The following is a 24,008-nucleotide window of genomic DNA, read 5'->3' as shown; positions in this document are numbered from 1 at the left end:
TATATCTCCATGTCAGATGTTGTGGGGGTGATTCCAGCTAACACTCATGACAATAAAAATGAAAAATCAATCCATCAGATTTTCTACAGTCGTGAAGTCAGTCGGTCTCCTTTCGACAGGCCAAAAGCGCTGTGGCAAAAAAAGAGAAAGAAACAGAGTTCAGCTCCTCGATCTTGGCAGCATTTCACAAATCCATTTGAGTGGATATCCGCATGGGGCATCATTCCAGGCATGGAAGGGGTTGTCTCGAGTATAGGTCGCTGCACAGTCTTCACCTGATTGGTCATTGGGCTCACCTTCATTCCAATACCTGCACAGTAAAGTTCTCTGTTTTAATTGAACAAAAAGAGTATTTTTCTATACTTTTTAACACCTTTTATTTTACTTCTACTAGCTATTTAACACTTATTTTAACAAACTATAATGATCACTTTCACCCCCTTTAATCATCAAAGGACCTTATCATCGTGAAGCTTAGATTTGTGCAAGAGCAATAATGTGTTCCAAGGACTTGTCATTGCATTCTTAACAAGTTAAATGAACACTCAAGATTTTGCAGTGTAACGTGCAAAATGTAAGCCCTACCCCTCAACCAGACTTGTCCCATCTCGCCACTTCCAATGTCCTTCCTCTTCGTCATCTCTGAGCCCAATCCAGAAGCCAGTCTGGTACATTTGTCTCGACCCATCCTGAATGTCACTCATTCGCTTACTCAATGATAACTGATTAAACAGAAACAGAAATACAAATGTTTATGTATCTGCTGCTGCTGATACATAAATGCATGCATATCAAACTAAATTAGGTCAATAAGCAAGATTTGATTTATAAAGCACATTTAAAAACAGCCAACGGCCGACCAAAGTGCTGTACACTAAGAGAAAAAACAATATCTACACATTGCACAATATATCGGAGCCCCAAAGTGGCCATGGTAAGAATAAAGATATAAACTCATTGTATGATGTTGGTAGACCCGAAACCCTGTTGACCTCAGGATACATCACTGAGGATACGTCCCAGGTGCATCCATGCAATGTATTCTTTTGTTATAGTTATTCTATTTATATTGACTCATAAGAATGGACTATGTGACAACCGCGTATAGTCTGGTGACCACCGGAGAGACGGATGACAGCCGGAATGTAGACGTCACCCGGGTGAGGAGGAAGCCCAACAAACTCTGTGAGGCCTTTAGGAGGGCCATTATAATCCACCACTCCTGAATGAAGTGCCTGGTGCTGGGAGTCTGGTGCAACGCACAGGTCCTGGGCCTGGTGAGAGCAGGAGTATACCTGGTGAGACGTAGGAGGGGCCCGGACAGGAGTCAACTCACAGAGCCTAGTCCTTCCACGTGCCAGAATTTGGTTCTCCCAGTCCTGGCAGAGTTCGGAGCAACGGATTGTGTGGCCTTGCTCATTCCCTGATGGACTAATCGAGGGTAGCTACTGGGACCTAAGTCGGGATTTGATCAACCCCGGCTGGGTCGCCTGAGTGAGGGGTATGATGTTGGTAGAACCGAAACCCCGTTGATCTCAGGATACATCACTGAGGATACGTCCCAGGTGAATCCATGCGATGTATATTTTTTAGTTATTGTGCAAAAACATCATCATTAAACAGACTTATAGCATGTTATGTAGACAGCACTATAATTGCATTGTATGTAGTCATAGCACGTCATAGTACATATGTATAGCATATAGTATAGTAATATGTATAGTTTCATTATATAGATATTCCACTGTTACAGTCTTAGCTTACGCATGTTTCATGATAAATGCTTTTTATGTGATGTATTCCCATGCTTTTTTGTTCTTGCTTAATGTAAATCGCTCTGGATTAAGAGCGTCTGCTAAATGCCTAAATTGTAAATTGTCCAACCAATTCTACAGGTAAGGTTTAAAAGTCCTGGGAGAACAGGTGTCTTTTCAGTCTGCTTTTTAATGTGTCCAATGAGGGTGCAGACCTAATAGTTAAGGGTAGGTTGTTCCACAGATTTGGAGTAGCGACCGAAAAGGCTCGGTCACCGTTTAACTTTAGCTTGGTACGTGGAACCTTGAGGAGCCCCTGATCTCTTGACCTAATTAAGGCCTAGGATTATCCGGGGGAGGAAGCAGCTCATAAATGTAGGGTGGTGCCAGCCCATGGTGGGCTTTATAAACAAATAACATTTTAAAATTGATTTTGAATTTGACTGGGATGGGAGCCAGTGAAGGGAGTAATGTACTCCCACCTTCTGGTCTCAGTCAGGAGTCTAGCTGCAGCGTTCTGAACAAGCTGCAGTCTAGAGAGAGAAGCACTCAAAATTCCGGATTATAGTGAATTACAATAATGTAAGCGGAAGAGATGAGGCCATGAATTACTTTTTCCAGGTCATGGGAAAACATTTTATAAATTTACATGTATTTGTTTATTGTACTGCACAATAAGTGAAATGCAATGTTGTGATACATACTGGAGGACGTAGTGTGTAGTTCTGATAGTTGTGTTGAATGCAGTGTTTAATTATTTTCTACCTGCTTCTCCCTGCTATTCAGAATGGCCAGGTCAGCTCCTTGTCTCCTGCATTGAGTTCTGGCGTCTTGCCAGGACCTCCGGTTGTCGGCGTCAGACGCTAAGAAGTAACACATGGTGTTCAGAAGCATCCACCCTGGTAAGCAATGTTTGCAGCCGTCCTCTGTTACGAAATGAAATGGAAACCTTCAGTGTGACATGATCGCATTTGTGGTGGAAAGTCACTAAGTTACGTTTATTCACTTATACTTGAGTACAAATTTGAGGTAGTTTTAAGATGGAGTGCCGTGATTTTTTTTTATTTTTTTTTTTAAGTTTTACATTTATTTTTACATTTTATGAGGTGACAGTACTTCATTAGACCCCTTGGTCTGGTTGTTATGTGCAATGTGAAGCAATGCTGTCTTCCCTTTGTATTTAAGGTTTCTTCCTAGTGGCTGAAACCTTGACAGTCAAACGTGCCGAAGAAAATAACCGTGATATTGTGACATCACAATATCATCCCCTCCCCTAACCCCTCCCTCTTTATCATACAACCACCCACCAGGCAAACCAGGGATACTTAAAGGACAACTTTAGTTTTTTTCAACCAAGGTTCATGTTTTAGGTTGTTATTAGAGAAACTAAAAGGTGAGTGTTCATTTTCTTTCATTTGCTGCTTTCTTTCGTTTTAGGGATTTTAGCTCTTTTTGACAGGGGGGCGGGGGCATTCGAGCATGGGGCTAAATATGTATTTTTTTTTACCAAAATTAATTTGATGGTGATTTATTTATTTATTATTTACTATAGTCCTAATAAACCCCAGGAAAGTATCTGGCCACAGAAGATCACAGGATCTACTGAATGTGAAGGTAGCCTACTGGGGGCTTATACTGTGTGTATAGGCTCAATATGTCAGTTTGTCACATTCAATAGATCCTGTGATCTTTTGTGGCCAGATGTAATTTCTTGGGGTTTATTAGGACTATAGTAAATAATAAAAAAATAAATCGCCATCATATTTTGTAAAATAATACATATTTAGGCCCAGGCCGTAGCGTAACGGTCTGGGCACCGGACTGGTAATCCAGTCGCAGTGTGCCGCGGGTTCGACTCCCGGACCCGACACGGCCTTTACTGCATGTCATCCCCCCATCTCTCTCCCGTTTCCTGTCAGCCTACTGTCTGTCCCTTCAAAAATCAATAAAAGGCGTAAGCCGCAAAAAAATATCTTTAAAAAAAATAATAATAATACATATTTAGCCCCATGCTCGAATGCCCCCGCCCCCTGTCAAAAACTGCTAAAATCCCCAAAACGAAAGAAAACAGCAAATGAAAGAAAATGAACACTCACCTTTTAGTTTCTCTAATAACAACCTAAAACATGAACCTTGGTTGAAAAAAACTAAAGTTGTCCTTTAATGAACTTGTGGGTGTGTCCCACCAAATTCTTCCTCCTTATAATAATAATACCTGATGATCATGGTTTATGGTGGGAAAAAATCACGGCAATCACGGCACACACACCAGGGATTCACAAACTGTGGTGCATGCTGCCTCTAGGGTGTGTGTGACATTAATAGTGTAAAGGCTCATTCATAGTCTGGATTATTCGGTGGTGAGGTGACCACCGGAGGTGAGCTGACCACCGGAGCTGAAATAACGTTGAGTGGTGGTGAGTAAAAATAGAGAGAAGGCAGTGGTTTGCTCTTCACCGTGGCTTGTGACATCATGTTGTAGTTCGGTGGTCACCTCACCACTGAAAATCCAGACTATGAATAACGCTTAAGGGTGTTGCTGGTGTTATATTAAAAAATATTCATATACATTTCTCTGTACATTGATCTTTGGTGACATTTTACTGCACCATGTTGGATAAATCTCACTACACAACTCAACACAGGTACATTAGAAGCTGTCATGGTTGTAAAGTTCTCACCAATTAGAGGGAGGTTTGCCCTTATTGCTGCATTTTCTCCCTGAATCTTCTGAATCTGGTCATTGTAGTCTCGGGTCCTTCTCATCTGGTGCTCCAGATCCCAAAATATGATCTCCCGTTGATTGATCTGTCTTGTCAACATTATCCTGGCCTCATCTCGGTCATGTATTGTAAACATGTAATCATCTTGGAGCTGTGACAGTTCATTTTTGATGTAGGATACATCATTAAGACGAAGGTATCGGTCTCTCACTTTGCTGTCTGTCAGTGATGAAGACACATATAGCGTATATAGTCACTCACTGTATTTAAGAAAATCATGAACTCAAGTTTTTATAAATGTCAAAAAATTTAAGTACAGCGTACTTCGGATTTACAAGAAGCACACAAATAATGTACCATAATCATGGTAACAAAATGAAGAAGGTAATCATTTTTCCTATTAATCTGACTGTGTTGATATCTTTCTCAGCCTATGGGTCATTATAACTCGTCAATTCTGATATGATATCTGTGTTACAGTATCAATCTTATATAGAAATCAGAGGCCAACATCAAAAAAAGAAAATGCTAAATGACGGAAAATGTAATCTGTAAGTGGCTAGGGTCTATTATAGAGAGAGACTAGCGAGACAAATATTGTTATTGTATGAGCTAGGTTTAAGAGCTATTGGCCAAAACATTAAGTGGGTTGTTGTAGCGCCATCATGAGTCAGATGTGAAAGATTTAGGGTGGAGGTTCTTCCTTGGCCTATTGTGAGTGTGCATGCAAAGTTTCACAGCAATCAGGAGCTGTATTCTTGATTTGTGGCATTTTGTGCAAAACAAGCCAGTCCTGCAAAGTTTGAAAGGCAATCAAAGCCAAGTGGAATGGAATGAGAGAAATCTGACAGATACACCTTGATCACATGACTACAGGGATAGCCTATATGGTGTACTGATTTGTCTGACATTTGTCCAAAATCTGTGGAGTAATTAAAAAAAATCTATTTAGCAAAAATCTGCCTCATGGTGGTGCCAATGTGAACCATTTGGGGCAGAGGTTTAGGGCCTCCAGAGTGTGTGTGTGTGTGTGTGTGTGTGTGTGTGTGTGTGTGTGTGTGTGTGTCTGTGTTCACAATTTCACCCGATCAATCCAATGGAGATTAAACAAACGGACAGTCTGGACTGGACAGACACACACACACACACACACACACACACACACACACACACACACACACACACACACACACACACACACACACACACACACACACACACACACAAAAGTCAGACAGACAGATGGACAAAGGCAAACTTTTATACTCTTGAGTATAAACCGAACTTGTCATACACTTCCAAATGCCTTGTTTGTAATTATACAATGTAAAACATTATTCTCGTTTTCATGGATTTCTACACTTAATTCCTTCAAAGGTGCCATAACCTTTTGTGTTTTTTACATTGACTTACAGTAGATGCTTAAGCTCACATCAACCAGCAGTAAAAGCACACCCAGCAGCCCCAGACACACTGATGTCAATTTGTAATGTTTCAACTCAGGTCTGGGCACAGACACGGACACTGGACACAGAGAGGTCAAGGATTAGCGAAAACATCAGAAGAAGTACATTTCTAAATATTATATCTTATAATATGCATAATAATATAATATAATAATATAATATAACCATATTGTAGTCACATATTTGTATTTAACAAATTACTGCACTTTCCAAAGTAATTGATCAAACACAATCCATCTTTTAGTTTTTAGAATTACATTCAGTATATTTTTATAATTATTTTATGCTCACTATACCTTGATGGTCAGAGACAAAAGGATCATCTGTGCTGTCCTGAGCAAACCATTTGTCCAAACCACTGTCTGAAGTCCCTGTGTTCTCCATTATGACTGGCAAGATCACAGCAATCACAGAGTGAAGAGCTGTTTTGTAAGGTTATTGCACTGTCAACCCTTGCAAAATAACATTGGTGGAGTGTGTATATGCGTGAGTGCGTGCGTGCGTGCGAACGTGCTGTGTTTTCAGTGCAATGAGCAAGAGCACTGATAGACATCATTCATTAAACAATTTTTTTTGTTTTGTTATTATACAACTTGAGTCTTAATTCATTAAAGATGGAGTGCCGTGATTTTTGTATGTATTTTTACATGTTTTTCATGCGTTTATGAGGTGCGTTCATTAGACCCTTTGGTGTAGTTGTTATGTGCAATGATGTAGGTTGGAGGCTGAAACCTTTACAGTCGAACGTGCCAATGAAAAATAGTGATATAGTGACATCACAATACCATCCCCTCCCCTAATCCCTCCCCCTTCATACAGCAACAGCTGTGGGTTCGGCTTCAGTTCAGACCTAGCCTCGGTCCCAGGCTTACTTATCTGCGAAAAGAAAAGCCTGGTCACAACCTAAGGCAGAGAAGCTATCAGCGGTTGTATCCTCCAGAACAGCCATCCATCCATCCATCTTCAACCGCTTATCCGTAGTCGGGTCGCGGGGGCAACAGCTCCACCAGAGAGCTCCAGACTTCCCTCTCCCGAGCAACATTAGTGACTTCCTCCTGGGGGATTCCGAGACGTTCCAAGGCCAGAGAGTCGATGTATTTCCTCCAACTGCGCCTTGGTCTGCCCCGGGGTCTCCTCCCAGTGGGACATGCGTCGAGGACCTCCCTAGGGAGGCGCCCGGGTGGCATCCTAACCAGATGCCCGAACCACCTCAGCTGGCTCCTTTCCAGGCGAAGGAGCAGCGGTTCTACTCCGAGTCTCTCTCGTGTGACTGAAACTTCTCACCCTATCTCTAAGGGAGATGCCAGCCACCCGTCGAAGAAAACTCATTTCAGCCGCTTGTATTCGTGACCTTATTCTTTCGGTCATGACCCACACTTCATGACCATAGGTGAGAGTAGGAACGAAGATTGCTCGGTAGACAGAGAGCTTTGCCTTCTGGCTCAACTCTCTTTTCGTCACAACAGTGCGGTACAGCGACTGCAATACCGCCCCTGCCGCTCCGATTCTCCGGCTGATCTCCTTCTCCGTTCTCCCCTCACTCGTGAACAAGACCCCGAGATACTTGAACTCCTTCACCTGGGGTAATGCCTCATTCCCTACCCGGACTGCACAATCCACCGGTTTCCTGCTGAGAACCATGGCCTCAGATTTGGAGACGCTGATCCTCATCCCAGCCGCCGTACACTCGGCTGCGAACCGGTCCAGTGAGAGCTGAAGGTCTTGGACCGATGGTGCCATCAGGACCACATCATCTGCAAAAAGCAGTGATTCAACCCTTAGGTCACCGAGCCGAATACCCTCTCCGCCACGACTACGCCTCGATATCCTGTCCATGAAAATCACAAACAGGATAGGTGACAAAGCGCAGCCCTGGCGAAGGCCAACCCCCACCGGAAACGAATCCGACTTACTCCCAAGCACACGGACACAGCTCTCGCTTTGGGTGTACAGAGATTGGATGGACCTCAATAAGGTCCCCCTCACCCCATACTCCCGCAGCACCTCCCACAGGACATCCCGGGGGACCCGGTCATATGCCTTCTCCAAATCCACAAAACACATGTAGACCGGATATGCATACTCCCAGGCCTTCTCCAGGATTCCTGCAAGAGTATAGATCTGGTCAGTTGTTCCACGGCCAGGACGGAAACCACATTGCTCCTCCTGAATCTGAGGTTCGACTATCGGCCGGACCCTCCTTTCGAGCACCTTGGCGTAGACTTTCCCAGGGACTTTCCCAGGGAGGCTGAGTAATGTGATACCTCTGTAGTTCCAGAACAGCCGTCAAATGTATTTCCCCCGGATAGGATATTTTCCTGACCAATCACAACACTTGTTTCATTCGCAGAGAATGTAAACTGATTTGTAAAGCATCAACGATTTCACTTCCGCTAAAATCCCGCAACTTCCGCTGATAGTCTTTTCAGCTTAGGTCTTGCCAAGGGTGCCCATCACCACCCACCAGGCAAACCAGGCATAGTTAATGAACTGGTGGGCGTGTCCACATAAAAACGACATTTTAACAAATACTTTTTTGAAAATAAATTATATAATAATACCTGATGATCATGTTTTAGAAAAAACATGGCACTCCATCTTTAAATATTATCTCTACCAATTTTTGCCATTCTATTGATATTATCAGTATGGTTTGCTCACTAAAACAGTGTATTTCCAGAGTTAATCAATAGTCATTGTGAATTAAAGTAAATTTTTTAATACACCTTTTGAGAATAGAATATTAATATAACTCAATTCTAAACAGTGTCAAGAAAATAGAAAACCCAATTAAAAACAAAACAAAAAAACAATGACATATAGTAGAAGCTGAGTAGTTCTTACAACAGCAACAACCTTTGGATACGATACATTAATAATAATAATTTGCAATGTATTCATTTTCATCTTTAATATACTGTACAGTATATTATATCAAAAACCATCATCATACAGCAGACTCTTCCATTTCACATATCCATCTGTTGGGATGGCCACAGGGGGCATCATTCCAGGTCTTCAGTGGATTCTGTCTGGCATAAGTTGCTCCACATTTCTCATGGACCGAACTGGGTTCATTAGGCATCCAGAACCTTTAACAAAGCCAGGGGTTTGTGCTATTTGCAGATGACACAAATATCTTTTGCTCATACACTGACACGAAAACGCGTATTCAGGGCGGAGTCACCACCCCCAGGGTAAGTTGTGATTTGCTCTCGTTCACTGCAATGCAATTTGCGGCATTTCCAAAACAATATTGCGCAGAGTAGCGATTATCAAACGTATTTGCAATGCCATACATTGAAAGATCTGTTGCCCGTGGACAAGGCACGCTATCTCCGCAAGTTAGATATTATCGGCATAGATGTTTGTCCGTATGTGATTAAGGATTGGAAAAAGTTGCATTGGCAGCCATAGAAAATTCTGCCCTGGGTAAAAAACCGGATGTGACGTTTTTGGGCGTTCCTGTCTTGTTTCGTGTCAGTGTATAGGATGGGGGGGGGGGTTCTTTTTTTGTGTGTGCATGAAATAAGTGTATGTATGTGTAGAAATGTAATATTTTTTTATATATGTACAAATATCACAGATTTAGTTATACAAGTATAGAGGGTATGCGCATGCATAAAGTAAATGGCAAATCGAGTGGCAAATCGAGTTGCAAAGTGACAGGCAAAGTGAGTTTAACATTGTTTAATGTCGTTTAATGCAATTAGATATGACTTTTCTGTTTGTATGTATGGACTGTCAAGGCCAGAAAGTAGTTTTTAGCCACTCAGTAGGCATTCCTGCATAACTTCCTGGTTTGATGATGATGTCACACGCATACCCTCTATTTGGAATAGATTATTGATATTTAGTATTGATGGAGAAGGCCATGCTTCTTTCCACTTATTATTGAATATGCTTTTTTAATAAAAAATGTTGTACTGTTATTATGAATTATTTGCTTATATTTGTTACTTTATACTTTATAAAAATAAATATTTCAATCAATCAAGCCAACTGTTTGACTCAAGACAATGCATATAGCTTTGAAACATTAAACTTGCTTTATACTTAGTTGCACTCCAGGTCATCTTGAGCTTGTAGATCGTCTACTTTTGTTTTGCCATCCATGTATAAATCATGCATTAGTTCTCACCCGTTAGTGAGTGGGGTCCCATCGTGCCAGCTCCATGTTCCTTGTTCTTCTGTCAGACCAATCCAGAACCCACTCCAGCTTATAGATCTGGTATGTACCTGGTCCTCATTCATCACCTTACTTATTGACAACTGAAAACATGAAAACATTTAAGAAAGTCTGAATGAGTCCTTTCAAATCCATTACTTCTTGTGGCATTGATTTTTACATTTCCTGACTGAGCAATCGGATAAATTGCAGAGAATGGTTATTGATGGCGTGCTGAATATTGAATATTCCCACCTGCTCTTCTATACTATCTATGATGGCCAGGTCAGCTCCATGGGTTCTACAGTGTTCCCTGGCCTCACGCCAAGATCTCTGCGTCATTGTGCTCGAGAAAGGGAAGTAGTAACACTTTGAGTTCAAATGAATCCACCCTGTCATGCAGCGTTTACAGCTTTCATCTGTCACAAAACAAAATGGCCACATAATCCTGGGGTGATCTGTTTTTGCTACACAGTCCATCTGTAGGCCCTATCTGGTTTGGAAGAAATATTGACTGTGCTCCCAAGACCTGTCCTAGACAGTGAATAATTTATTTAAATCGACTGGATCTAATAATGGTGTGGTTTTCATGTGACAACACACAGAAAGACAAACAGACACTCTTCTAGGTGATTCGGCACCTAGGAGCCACGCTGTAAAAAGTCATGTAACTTCGGCATACAAGTCTCACATGCAGTACATACTGTACCCAATATTACATTTATTTAAGTCCACCACCTCGGAGGAAAGCCTGGTCTCTGTTTCATTTCGGTATATGATCTGCTCGGGAGCGGATGATATCGTTACGTCATGTTGTAGTATTGTTTTCCCTCAAACCGGAAGAATAACAATAAAAGCTCTCGTAGCCTGCAACTTTTATTGAGAAAAATCGGTTTGAGGGAAAAGGAAGTTCGGGTTTGTTGTTCCTGCTTGTCGACTACAAAACAATACTACAACATGACATAACGATATCATCCGTTCCCGCCCGGATCATATACCAAAATGAAATGTTGCCCAGGCTAATCCAGACCAACAGTGGGGAGAATTGGGTGTGAAAGGGAGTGCAGGCAGTAGCCGCAGTATACACATGGCCCATGGGGTAAATGACTCAACAATTACTAAACTGGGGAGAATGAAATACAACAAACACTTAAAAAAAAGAATGAAGTGAAAGTCATACCAGCGAGAATGATCAGTGATTGTAGAGCTGCCTTCTCACTGTTAATGGCTTCAAGCAGCTGGTTATAATCATTACTTCTCCTCTTCTGGTGCTCCAGGTCCCACTTGCTGACCTTGTGCTGTTTGAGCTCTCCTGTTAACCGTCTGCTGGCCTCATCTCTGGTTCGTAGTGCGGTCTCGTAAGTATCTCTGCATTTGGCCAGCTCAGTGCTGATCTGAGTTATGTTGTCTTGGAGGGGAAGGTGATCATCTCTAAGTTTGTTATCTGTAAGTATTAAAAATCTATTTTGACATTAGACTATTTCAGAATCTCTTGAATATGACTACCGGTAGTTTGTGGATATTGAATGATCTTAGTTAATACTGGACTCACAACGAACCACCAGGCTGATGTCAACAGCTATCAGAACAACACTAAGCAGAATCAGGCACACTGCTACCAATCTGTTGTGTCTCCAAGTTTCAGCTCGCACTGAGGACATTGACACTAAACAGAGAAGCTTATCATCATTATCATAACAAGAACAATATTTTGATTTAATTGATAACCCCCCCCCCACACACACACACACACACACACACACACACACCCAACATACACATGCAAGCGTCACATGCAAGCATCATGTGTGTGTGTGTGTGTGTGTGTGTGTGTGTGTGTGTGTGTGTATTCTTTTAATTTCACAATTTCCGAGAAATATCTATCACAATGCCCAGTCATTGTGATTTGTACAAATATTATATTACATTATACTTTTACTTCAATTTGATATAATCTAATGCAATCATACCTTCAATCTGTTCTTCGGTACAATCATCCGGATTAATCAATTGACTGAATCCTTTGAAAGTGTTTTCTGTATTCTCAAAAATCTCCATTTTTCCGTCTCTCTAGAGGAGAGGAATGGCTGAGAGTGGAATGACCAGGTATTTGTCAACCAGGTATTTGTCAAGCGATTGTCTTGTGTCAACATTTGCCAAAAGAACATTCTTGCCAGCTGTATTTTGGTCTGTCATGCAGGTAGGTTACAGTTTGACAGGTCAAGTGAATTCAATACTCCTTTTGTATAGTATATGTACAACAGATAAAGATTACAAATATCTAGGTAATAAGGTACAGGTAAAATAGAATTATGAGGATAATATTATTATTTAACACTTAAAAGAACTTGGCTCAGGCTGATATTTACAGTACAAAAGAACTAGCCAGTGCAAAGATACAAGAGAGAGGGAGAGATCTTTTTTAATGTTTTGTTGTTTTATTTTGAAGAAAGCTGAACACCGTGAGTGGTAGAAAAGGTATACTGTTGTATTGGATTGATTCATAATAAAGCATTAATGCGTTCTTCACTTTAATATTGCTGCTGAAGGTGGGGTTGATTTTTATTACTTTATTGCTGCTGGGTAGCTTAACAATTAACCTATATAATACTTCACAATTTATCAGTCAATATGTTTTGTAATAATTATCTAAATCTGAAAAGTAACTGCTAACTAAAGCTGTCAAATAATATAGTGTAGTAAAAAGTATAATATCTGTCTCTGAGATGAACGCAGCTGGATACTTTGTTGACCAGTGTTCCCCAGGGGTCTATACTAGGCCCCTGCACCTTTTCACTCTCTACACCAAATCTCTTTGCTGAAAATAACTAATACAAGCTGTATGTGTTGCAATGCCAAATGTTCGCCTCAGAATATAGGGACGCTAGGGTAGGCTACATGTACATAACATACATAATAATGTGGTTAAAGTATCAAGAAAATTGGAAAAGTAAAGTAAAATTCAGAATTGTACTCAAGTAAAAGTGTGAGGCCCACATGCAAGAATACTATACCTGTTGTGCTCATTTGTGTAATAAAAACATACATTGTAGTTGTATTTCAATCTTCCTCAGTCAAAAGACATATCGTCCATTTTGTATGAGATCAATTACCACCCCCCTGTCCTGCCAAAATGTTGCTAGCCCAATCCTGGCGCAACTACTGGTGTGGGAGTTCTGGCACTCCTTATTGGCACTTCACAGATCCAGTGATATTTATGATGGTTGCATTTGCCGTCATACCATGTCTTCCTTACGTCACCTCCTACTCTGTAATATGTAGCTGCACAGTTCTCCCCCTGTTCTCCATGGTTGTTGGGTTCCCCGTCTTTCCAGTAGCTATACAGGATAAAACAAAATGTGTTAGAGAAAAATGCAAATTGTAAAAACAATGTAGCAGATCTGTTAGGTATATTCTCTTACAATGGTGCAAGCTGGGTCACATTGTTCACCCAGACCCATGTGCCCTCTACAGCTATGTCAGTAAGGCCAATCCAGAATCCATTTGCCCACCAAGCCCCAGAGGAACCTGTTTTTGGTAAGCTGTAACTCAGAAGTTGCTGTGTAAAAAATATAAACAAGTTGATTATCAAAATGGTGAAGAAACTGAATTGTTCCTAGAATATAGATTGTTGCATTAGTGCTACGAGATTGGTTTGTTGTAGAACTTCCATCTAAACTTCATGGATTCAACTGACCTGCTCCTCCCAGTCATCAATCACAACCAGGTCAGCACCACGATTTATGCAATCTGACCTACTCTCCGGCCACGACTTCACGTCGCCGCCAGACTCAGAGTAAGAAAAGAAATAGCAGGACGAGTTTAATAGAAGGAATCCAGATGGGCATTCGGCACAGCTTTCCTCTGTTGGCAAGGACAATGGAAAAAGCAAATGACTGTTACTTGATTAATTAAGTGAGTGGTTCTCACTGTGGAGTCCAAGGAACCCCAGGGGTCTTTAAGGGGGTTCTAGGGAGTCCTAAATGATTGACTTCTAATCGTCACCATTATGTACAAGTAAATACAATTTGTATTACTAGACCGGTGCCCCGGCTGTAGAGTCATCAAGTCAGAAACGATGGACGTTGGAGAGACGTGGCACATTTATAGATACTGGGTGTGGAAGTGTGTCGAATATGAAGTCGGTGGGGCGAACGATTTTCGAGTTATGTGCATTACAGAAGTACACAATACGTACAGACAGATGTGGTGCATTTATAGATAGATAGATACAAGAATGGAAGTTTCTGTACATGTATTGCACTTAACTCGAGAACCGTTCGCCCCACCGACTTCATATTTGACACACGCGTTCCACACCATCACAGGGAGTGCAGTGTTGAGTCGGTCGGACCCACGGTTGTCCAGAACCGCCACCAAATGCCTCTGCCCGAACTCTGGACAGGGCCCCTGCCCAGTGTCCATATATGGAGCTGGCCTGTTCTGACATCACAATATTCCATATTTGAGCATGCCTGACACAGAACTCCATATATAGGAATAAAGGGACGAGACAGATACAGAAATCTCCATATATGGGCATAAAAGGGACACAGTCACAGACAGATGGGTGGAACAGGTACTCTGACACAGCTACAATGGTATTGCATAGCCAGGTGAGGCATGGATCTCCAACTTCCATCATTACCGACTCTGTGCTCTACAGCCGGGCATCAGTGGTCTAGTGTCTTAAATTCCAGAAGGCTACATAGGCAGTAAAGGCATTCTGGACTAAATATGACAGACAGAGACATACAGTATCAGACGAAATAATCTCTAACAAGAAAATGTTCTGCTTTCATGGTCCCAGCCTGAAATTACTGAAATGAGAAAAGTAATGAAGTTAAGTCGTTTCCCTCACCGAGGGCAGTTTTATTGGCCTCCAATTTTGATTTGACAGCTCGTAATGTTTCAATTTGGAGCTGAAGCACGTCATTTTGTGTCTTCTCCTTTTCCACGTTTTTCTGCAGTATGGTTTGGTCGTTGAGCTCTCTCATCAATGCCTTCTGAGCCCCCTCTTTAGCTTTGAGGAGCTCACTGTGGTTGTTTTTAAGATGATGCAGCTCAATGACGAAGGGTGTTGCAGCTGAATGTTGAGTTGGACTCGCACCACTGAGTGTGCTACCTGTGAGAAAAGAAGATCACATTCACATTGAAAATCATCCAGTTCATCTGGTCTATTTCACAGGTGATCAGATAGGCAATTTTTCCAGAAGTGGTTTGTCTCAAAGTTACTTTGAAATTCCTTTTTTTGGCATTCAGAACATATAGATCAGCATGTGGATAGAATTACTCACAGTAAGCCCCGATAATGATAGCAGCCAGCAAGAGAACAAAGTCCAGCAATGCGAGACACAGGATAATGAGTCGGTACTGTGGAAAACTTAGCCCACCTTTTATTGCAAAAAGAGACCCTGAAAGTAGAGTACAGTACAGTATAGTATAAGACAGACAGACAGACAGACCTTTGTAACTCTCAAGAGTGTAGAAATGTAACCAAATCGACTCTTGCGAGTCCAAATGACTGTACATGAGTGTACAAATAGAACCAAAAGGAACCTTGCGAGTCTATTTGAGTACATATTTAACCAAATGGAGCCTTGAATTGCAAATCAATTTGGGTACATTTGTACACTCAGTTAAACGAATTTACTGTGTACTGTAACAGAAACACTGGCTCAATAAAGGAAATCATTTGAATAATTTGCAACATCAGGATGCCTGCACAAGGTCCCTGACTAAAACGTTGCGAGTAACTCAAATTATTTTCTTTAGGCAACTAAAAACAGTGTATGCTGTATGGGTGTTTTTATTATTTGATCTGTATATAATGTGCATAATAACGTACATAATGCTCCACCAGTGCACCTGTCGCATTGATTCCATTCAAGTGTGCAAAAGACTGTGGATTGACTGCACTGTAAATACAATGTTATTGTTGTCTCTACCTTGTCCACCGGTCTGCTTCTGAGCATGGGAATATCCATCCTTGTAATCATCATCTTGAGAAATCTGTCCGGTGAATATTCTTCTCTCCGGTTTCTGCATGGCTCTGTCCAAGATTTGTCTATTGATCTGTTTGTCTGCTCTCTGCTCTCTGCTCTGTGCCCCAGGCTCTGATGTACTGTGTACATGTGAGGTTTGTTACAAACTGTAGGCTACACGGGCTCCCTTTCACCTCCTCCATTTTCTATTTTCAGAGAACAGAATAGCAATGATCTATATGCAGATTGTTTAATTGGCTGTCATGTATTGGGTCTAGCAGAGGACACAATTGTTCCTGTCACTTTTCTTTGAGTGGTCAAGTGTGATATAAAGTTTATAGTTCCTCAATAGAAATAAGCCATTTGACTTCATGTTATTATCCTTGTTTATTTTATTTATTTTAAATACATAAAAGCCACCATGCATCAATATTTTAAATTAAATTAAATTCATCAATTGTACCTCTCAGATTGACGAAGACATGCTCCAGTGGCATGCATGAACAAAACCAGAAAATAACCTTTTTACAGATAAAAATACTGCATTTATTCTTTTAATAGCCGTTTCTAACTCGATGTGACGTGGCTAATGTTGCCTTAATTCCGGGCCTGTTTAAAATGAGGAAAGAAGTAAGTTGTGTAACGGTTTCCTCAGTAGCTTGGGGTGCCAGGCAGGCGTGTACCTACCAGAGAGGACTTAGCCTCTCCTTTTTTATGTGTAGCCAGGTGGTGTCAAGGAAAACAAACAAAGGACTCAATAAATGATAAAGAACCCTTAAATTAGATTGGAACAGTTTGTATTGAATGTTTAGAAGCAGGGATGGGTTAGATCACAACATTGGCTTTCAAAGAAAATAACAAAACTATATAAAGTGCCAATCGGCACAGGTCTCCACCAGGATTCTTCCTCAGCCTAGTGGGAATATGCATGCACAGTTTCATCGCAATCGGACGCTGCGTTGAGGAGTTGTGGCCATTTGCTACTCCTGAAAACTGTAGGAGCCTGTCTTGATCACATGACTATGGAGATGATGTGTACCGATTTGCGTGAAATTTGGATAAAATCTGAAGGAGTAATAATAGAAAATGTGTTTTACATATGTCGCCCTCCTGGTGGCGCTATAAAGAGCAGATGTGAAAAATTCCAGACAAAGATTTTTCCTTGGCCTCTAGGGAGTTGGCATACAAAGTTATCCACAGATCCGTGCAGTTAGAGGTAAAAACACTTTTTGGCCAGTTATAGCGCCACCTTGAGGCTGAGTTGAAATTGTTCATGTGGCATTTTGTCCTCGGCCTAGTGGGAATGTGGGTGCACAATTTCACGGAAATCACGCGATGTGTTCATGATTTGCAGCATTTTGTTTGAAAATGAGCACTCCTGTGAACTTTGGAAGCCAATCTTAACCAATCAGGATGGAGTGTGAGAAATCTGAAAGAGCGGTTTCGTTGAATGGCTGTAGAGAGACTGTGTACCAATTTGCGTGATGTTTGGACAAAATCTGTAGGTGTACTGTGCAAAAACTTGTTTTGCACAAAGCGGCCTCCTGGTGGCGCTATAACAGGCCGTTCTGGAAAGTTTGGGGCAGAGGTTCATCGTTGGCATCCAGGGAGTGTGTGTGCAAAATGTGGCATCGACCGGGTTAACGGTGGCCGAGATTAGCTGCTAACGGACGGACGGACGGACACACGGACGGACGGACGGAGTGCAAAACATACTCTCCCCACATGCCTTCGGCCTGGTGGAGACAATCAAACATAGATACTATAGCATTCAATATTCTGTCATAAACTCCTAAATCAAAATATACTCAAGTTTTCACCTTCCAAATTGGAATAATTCAACCTTCAAAATAACCAAAATGAGTCTTCAGGAAATAAATCAGTTCAGGACTAAATCAGTTCAATTCAAAATTAAAATCCTCAGTTAGTGAATGATATAGTCTGTTTAGGTAGTTTGCTCCAACTTGAGCTACTTCACGGATAAGCTAAAACACTGGGTAAAGAATGGTGAGTAGAGTGCTGGACAACTGTCATGCAGAGCTGCTGCCAGCATACAAACAAACTTCTTCCACACTGATTCACACAAACCTGTGGCAATTTCAGTGGTGAGCAGGGAGATTGCCAGCTGTCAATCCTTGTTGAGTGGTGATGGCTTGTCAATTAGTCAATTAAGAGTCACTTGTGACTCTGGCCGTCACAGTTGTAGGCTTTCCTATACAATGTCCACTCCTCACGTTTGTAATAAAACCCCAAACCCCCAAACAACTGTCACAAAATGTAGCTTTAAATTATCAGCTTTTATTTTTTGAGTGGTGCAACCACTCCTACAACCAGCAATTTCCGTGTACCTGTGTGTAACAGCAATGTCCGTGTACCTGTGTGTAGTCATGACTCATGAGCACGAGTATGCGACTTATTAATACCAGTAGAGGGCGCCAGAAACAGAGAGTTAATAGCAGTAGGGGGCGCCAGAAACAGAGAGAGGGGTAGTGCTGTCAGTGCCTGCTAATGAGAGAGAGAGAGGGGGGGGGGGGGGGATTGCAACACTCAGTTCACACGGGTGTGATTTTTTATTTGATACAAGAGATGGAGATAACCAGGATATAAATAACATATAAAAAATTTACAATATTTGCCCCTGAGATGTAGTGGAGTAGAACTAGAAGTATTGAAATTTGGACAAAGTAAAAGCACCTTGAGACATTATTAAGTCCAGGTGTGCATTGGAATTTTGTGACAACCACAATTTACAATTTAGGCATTTAGCAGACGCTCTTAATCCAGAGCGACCACACATTATCATTGTCACACATTATAGTCATTGCAATATTTATGACTATAGAAAAGGTTATGAATTATATTTCGATTTACTATAGCAGTAGGCCTACTTTGTTCACACTCATTTGCCAATACAGAGGCAAATTCTGTACCCGATAATTGAATAAACATTTGTTATATAACAATGATTTTTGGAGGGAAAACATTTGACAAAATATGGTAAAATTTGGGAGGCATCTCACATAGCCATTCAAACTGGTGGTTTCCACAATGGGCATCAAACCATGTTTTCCTCGGATTGCCCCTGTTGAAAACTACTCCACAATCTTCACCAGCACCATGGTTATTTGGCTCCCCGTCTACCCAGTACCTAAAGACAGTACACCAGAGGTCATTGGTAAGACACTATAAATATTGTCAGAGATTAAAGGGCCGGTGTCTACTCTATATACATAAAAATATAGACCCTTTCCTGTTAATGGCTTTAGATTTAGATTTAGCAGTTGTTTCGTTTTCTCCAAAGTCATACAAATTACTGTTTGTTTAGACAACAATTGAGTCAATGTTGGCGGGACCTAATTGCATTTAAATATATCTTTTATCCAGGGACTATTCTCAGCGAGATTTTTCAAACGTATCTGTGCTTTAACATGCTTTATAACCCTACAATAACATTACTTTGACAAAAGAATACCTTTCGAGTCAATGGTCTAAACATGCTTGACAACTGGTATCGAACTTTCTGAAGGCTTTCTGAATGATTCTTAATATTCATCTACATTAAAGGCCATTCATGGGCCATGGCACTCATGGCAATTGAAATATTGTCCAAGGATGAAGATGACTGTTAGTCATTAGGCTATAGCAGCACTATGTAACTTTTATTTAATTAATACAATGTATTTTGTCTCCCTGCTCTTCATTTGAGAGATTTAGATTGTGACTTAAAATGGAAAACATTCTCCCTTGTTGATGTAAAAGAAGCTGTGCAGATATGAAGAATCATGACATTGTGACATCAGTGTACATAGTGAACTGACTATACTAATAAAAACTAATGCTGAAGGTATATGTGATGAAACATGGCACATGGCTCTTACCCGTCTTGCTGAGTCACATTATTGACCCATACCCAGATGTTCTCTGATTTCATATCTGTAATACCAATCCAGATTCCTTGGTTTAAATCCCACCATGGGAGAAAGGATTGAGCCACTTTTGGCAGGTTCTCAAAGAGAAGTTGCTGGATAAAACATATACATGCTTGTTAACCACGGTAATGTTTGCTTAAAATTATGTCATCAAGACAGGTAGCAAGTAGCATTAGTGTTTAAATTCAAATGTTTTCAAATTTCAAATTTATTTTTAAAGATAATATGCACATGTGCTATATAAATCAATAACCAAAAATCTCTCTGCATAATGCAGAGAGAGAGAGAGAAACCAGGAGCTGATTCATGTCTACATGAGCAACATGCCATCACATATTTTGGCTTTGGTTTTGTATCATTGTTGCTAGCTTTGCCACTCTTTCTTTACACCACTGGCTGAAACACAGTGAAACATGTCAGTTTTTAATTGTTCAATAATGAACTTGGCAATCAATAAAAGCTCTTTTGTACTACCACTTTAGGCTTTCAGATTTGTTCCAGTCCAACATCAATCCCCTCCAAAGACATGATTCCACTATACCTTTTGTGTGAAGTAGGCTACCCCAATGAGCGCTTTGATTTTCCTTTAGGATAAAAACCTGGATTCAACGCACCTGTTCCTCCCAGTTATCTATCACAGCCAGGTCAGCTCCTCGACTGATACAATCAGCTCTGCTGTCATGCCAGTTCCTCTGGGGTCTGGACTGTGCGTCAGCATGGTAGTAGCACGACGAGTTTAAAAGATGCCATCCTGATGGGCAATGGCCGCAGTTTCTCACTGTTCCCAAAGAAAGAAAATGGTAGAGTTTCACAAAAAGAAAGTAGGCCTAGACAGGTATTCTTAGGTTCTGGCTATGTATATTTTCATTCAAGTGCAGTGCAAGTGTGCAACTGGTTGTCGAATAATGTCACATGTTGCCTTGCCATGAAGAAGGTTGCATGTGACAGAAACATTATCAATACATTTTCATATAGCGTGCAAGTCAAGCAAGCAGTGTGTGGGTATCTTTTATTGTTGATATGTCAAGGACTCCTAAATAGATAAGTTTGGCTGAAGACCCCCACCTGAAAAAGAATTGTGCCAGGGATACAGTATGTCAATATTTTTCAAAAATAGCCAATCTACAGGGTCACCATTCATCTATTTTCGAATAGATGAAAAGGGGTTTACTATTTGCTGGGGACACCCTGGGAGCCCCTCATGGATCCCTGGATGACCCTGGACCCCACTTTGAGAACCACTGCCAGTGTATTGAGAAATATAATTGCAATATTGTCTCACTAATGTCAGATTTATTGGACACAAGCTTTGTTTTCTCCAGTCTCTGGATCTGGATCTGGTGTTGAAGGCCATCATTGATGCTCTTTTGCTGCTCCGACTCCAGCTTCGTTTGCTGATGGCTGGAGACCTCTGTCTCCAAGGCACTCTGGTCCACCTCTTGGGCTTTGATCAGAATAGTGTGCCGGGCTTGAAAAAGGTTTAACTCACTCAACAGCTCTGTAGCATTTTGTTTGGGAGCATATGCTTCATTGACTTTGCCACCTGTTGGCAGAAGACAGTTGTAAGCCACATGCAATCTTAACTTAAAATGTCAATGTGATATTGGGAGAAACTTTTGATCATACGTATAAGCTTAATAAATCTGATGATATATGATTTAATTGTGTTTAATCTACCATTACAGAACAAATTAATCCAAAGGCTACTACTGGAAACCATCATTACTGAATCATTGGTGAAAAAGACATTATCCAATATAAGTCCAATGTAGAGGGGTGAAATTGTACTTGAACTTACAATAAAATCCAAGAGCAATAGCAGCTATGAGTAGAAAAACATTCAACAGCGCCAGACAAAGAATAGCCAAAGGACTATGCGGGAAAATATGCCATCCAGCATTCACTGTGATTAGGAACCAAGGAAGAATAATCAGTGTGATCTTAAAATGGATTGCAGGTCATTCTCTAGAAAACATTTTGTGATGTGTCAATGAGGGCAATTTAAAATTGTGTATATAGCCTACCTCTTTTTCTTGCACTATGATAGAATATATATCCCTCTGTTCGGTATTTGTCGTGGAACGGCATACTTGTCTTGTAGGCTACTCTTTGGGTGTTTGGGTGCTTCACATCACTATGACCAGTTGAGGTTTATCTGTTTGTTGTTTGTTTGCAGGCTGCTATGTCAACATGACATCTATACCGGTAAGTGTGTGTGTGTGTGTGTGTGTGTGTGTGTGTGTGTGTGTGTGTGTGTGTGTGTGTGTGTGTGTGTGTGTGTGTGCGTGTGCGTGTGCGTGCGCGTGCGCGTGCGCGCGCACACATACATGGTTGTGTTTATTTATGGGTAATTTCAGAGAAAATAATTAACAGAAAATGACACACGCTTAGTCCAGCACGAATGTGAGTACTGTAGAGATAGAGAGTTTATCATGGGGATGTAATCAAGACACTCAAGATCACATTATGTCTGACTAACAGGGTGTGTGTGTGTGTGTGTGTGTGTGTGTGTGTGTGTGTGTGTGTGTGTGTGTGTGTGTGTGTGTGTGTGTGTGTGTGTGTGTGTGTGTGTGTGTGTGTGTGTGTGTGTGTGTGTGTGTGTGTGTGTGTGTGTGTGTGTGTGTGTGTGTGTGTGTGTGTGTGTGTGTGTGTGTGTGAGGGTGTGTGTGTGTGTGTGTGTGTGTGTGTGTGTGTGTGTGTGTGTGTGTGTGTGTGTGTGTGTGTGTGTGTGTGTGTGTGTACGCCTGAGAGAGAGTGTGTCAAGTCTCCTTGGCTTCGGAAGGAAGCCCAATGGCAATATGGACGTACACTCTGGTTTTGGTGTCTGGTCAAATTAGCCTGACCTTATTAATGACCTCTGTGCAAGATCTAGTGAATCCCTGCATGACTGTGTTAAGTAGAGTGAAAGGTCTATCTGTCATAGATGCTATATTGAACAACATTTAGCAATAGGGTAGAAAGACTCTAAAAATAAGAAAAGAAAAAAAAAAAGTTTGTCAGTTTGCACCCCATGCAGCTCACTGAGTCTCGGTCTATGCTTGTAGATTTATTTTCAGCCAATAGATTTTGTGTAAATGGGAGAAAGGAGTGGACCAAGTATAGACCCGTGGCCGTGGGGAACCCCAGTCAATGGAATCTATAGGGTTTAACCCATTCTGACCTGAGATCAGATTCTAAAAACGTCTTCTAGATCCTGACAGTTTTCTGAAAAAGCTATGTTTCTATGTCAGTCGTACTTCGATTTTTCAAAAATAGCAGACCTACAAGCTCGTAGCGCGCCACTCGGTGGCGCGCTATGAGCTTGTAGATCTGCTATTTTTCAATACTGTAGCTAAAGCATAACTTGATGCTAACACCAAAAGGGGTTCCCGCCCAGAATTGGTTCCATCCAGTCATTGAATATATATCTGTCACATATATTTTGAACGGCACCTACAGGAGATGTACTGTAACAAAGCATGACATAATCGATGATTAGTGTATATAATGTCACATGCTCCTTTTCCAGTTAGAATCTAACACTGGCAACAGCAGGGCATCTGCAGATGCCAGCCCAGAAATGCTCAAGTCAAAAATACAAGATTCTGCTCTTGTCTGCTGCATTTGAAGGAGGTGCTGTTTTCTGTATCCAAAGGTGGACTCATAATTATTCTCAGGATTATCCACCATTTCTGCATAAATACAAATATTCAAATGTGTGTGACCGCAAATTGAGACAATGCCATTAAAACAATGTGATCTTTAACATTTTTATTGTGCATCAAAATAAATTAACAGGGTTGGAGGGGGGGGATATTAAAAATTCATGCTGTATCTTTTCTTGGCCCATTAACAGTTCACATAATAATATAAAACATAAATATACATTCTAAATAAATATACACTTTTTTCCATGTTACATTGTCATTATGGTAAGAGAATCATGCTTAGTAGCCTAAATGATGATAAGGTCCCAATGATGATGCAAGCCGCTGAATTGGTGAG

The sequence above is a fragment of the Protomyctophum parallelum genome, assembly GCF_964188405.1.
Source record: "Protomyctophum parallelum genome assembly, chromosome: 20".
Lineage (NCBI taxonomy): Eukaryota > Metazoa > Chordata > Actinopteri > Myctophiformes > Myctophidae > Protomyctophum > Protomyctophum parallelum.
Note: the sequence above shows the minus strand (reverse complement) of the source record.